Here is a 2,158-nt window from a genome sequence, read left to right as displayed (position 1 = left end):
TGGAAACTATAGGACCAGTTTCCACCAATGTTTGTGTGGCCTGGACAGGGAAGAGTAAGTGAGGATGGCGAGGAAGGAGCCCCAATTTCTTTCCTGGCTTTATGATGTCAGTCAAGGTACTATTCCAGCCTCTATTTCCTCATCTGCAAAATGGGAATAGTAATTTTTTTCCCTTAGAGGGGTGGTGAAGGATAAAACAGAAAGCATCTATAAATTGTTTATGAATTTAAAGATTTATCATTAATAAGCTGACTCTGTAAAGGTGGCAGAGAGGGAGACAGCCAGTAATTAAAAAGCCAGAAAACCAGCACAATTGCTGCTATTTAATTCTATGTTCAGGTATTGTTTTAAAAATGCATGTGTATTTTTTTTTATTATTATTTGTGTGTACCATCAAATCAGATCTGACTGGTACAGGAGGAGACTGTCCCTCCTTCCCCGGCAGAGCATCTGGTGGATTTGAACTATGCGCCTCTGGGATTGCAGTGCAGCTTCTTGCCACTAGGCCACCAGAGCTCCCCTAAAAATGCATGTATATGTTTTAAAACAGTCTTCCTCTGTATTGCACTTCACAGCTTCCAGAGCTCTTTTGGAAGAAAGCTACCTGACAAACTGACTGAAAAAGATCCATATCTGTTCCCATTCACCCCCAAAAGGTGATCCAACACAATGTGGAAACTACTGAACAATATTATTAATACCATACCCAAGTAAAATCTTGCTGAAGAGTTTTTTTAAAGAAATGGCTAGAATAGTATATCAATAAAGAATTGCCAGAAGTTCAAGCTGGATTTAGAAGAGGCTTTGGTACTAGGGATATCATTGCTGATGTCAAATAAATCTTGGCTGAGAGTAGAGAATGTCAGATAAATGTCTGTCTGTGTTTTACTGACTGTGTAAAGATGTTTCACTGTGTGGATCACAACAAGTTATGGCTAACACTGAGAAAAATAGGTATCCCAGAACATTAAATTGTGCTCACGTGAAACATACACATAGACCAAGAAGCTGTTGTGCAAACAGAGCAAAGGAACAATACATGGTTAAAATAAAGTGTGTGTCAAGGTTGTATCCTCTCAATATACCTATTTAATCTGTATGCTGAGCTAATAATTTGAGAAGCTGGACTATACGAAGAACATGTGACATGAGGATTAGAGGAAGACTCATCAACAACATGTGCTATACAGATGATACAACTTAGCTTGCTGCAAGTGAAGAAGACTTGAAGCACTTGCTGCAGAAGATCAAAGACCATAGCCTTCAATATGGATTACATCTCAACAACAAAAAGACAAAAATCTTCATCATTAAACCAATGGACAACATCGTACGTAATAGCTGAAGAGATTGAAGTTGTCAGTGATTTAATCTTACTTGGATCCATAATTAACACCTTTGGTACCAGCAATCAAGAAATCAAAAGATACACTGAACTGGGAAATCTGCTATCAAGCACCTCTCTAAAGTGTTAAAGAGCAAGGTGCTCCTTAGAGGCAAGGATGGTGAATATACTTTGTCCATGTTTTAGGAGGAGAGCTTGGAAAGGTGAAAGGTCATCTAAAGAGAGGAAAGACTTGTGACTAGATTGACATAGTGACTATATCAATGGACTCAAGTATATAAGAGATGATGAGGACCACACAGGATGGGGTAAAGTTCAGATTCGTTGATCCTAGGGTCTCTATGAGTTGGAGTTGATTCCATGGCACTTAACAACTACATCTTAGCAACTGTGCATCCCAAGAAGTAAGGATTATCATGCCTAATTTATATATGGAGGAACTAATGCCTAGAAAGGTGCAATGGCCTTTACAGGTCACAGACACGAGAGAAGCCACATCAAGTTTTCATAGGGTCATTCACAGCCTCATGGTCTCCTAGCTAATCCTTGCGAAGTCCAGAAGACTTAGAGCCCTTTGCATCCTAGGTAGGAGAAGGATGGGACAGGATTTGAGAGAGTATACCCTCACTCTGTAGCTCCGGCTTGGCAGCTATTTTCAAGTGCCATTTCCCTAGGCTTTTTCAGTCCCTCTGGACAGACCCGAGGATAGCCCAAGGTAGGGACAGGAGGAGAAAGAGTGACAGATCTCCCCTGCTATTGCCTCTGAAAGCACATACTCTCACAAGCAGGACCTTCTGGCCTCCTTTAAGAGAT

Source organism: Elephantulus edwardii, unplaced genomic scaffold, assembly GCF_000299155.1.
Source record: "Elephantulus edwardii isolate Elephantulus edwardi_28Jun2011 unplaced genomic scaffold, EleEdw1.0 scaffold00044, whole genome shotgun sequence".
NCBI classification, from domain to species: domain Eukaryota; kingdom Metazoa; phylum Chordata; class Mammalia; order Macroscelidea; family Macroscelididae; genus Elephantulus; species Elephantulus edwardii.
The sequence above is the reverse complement of the archived record's forward strand: the minus strand, read 5'-3'. Positions refer to the sequence as shown.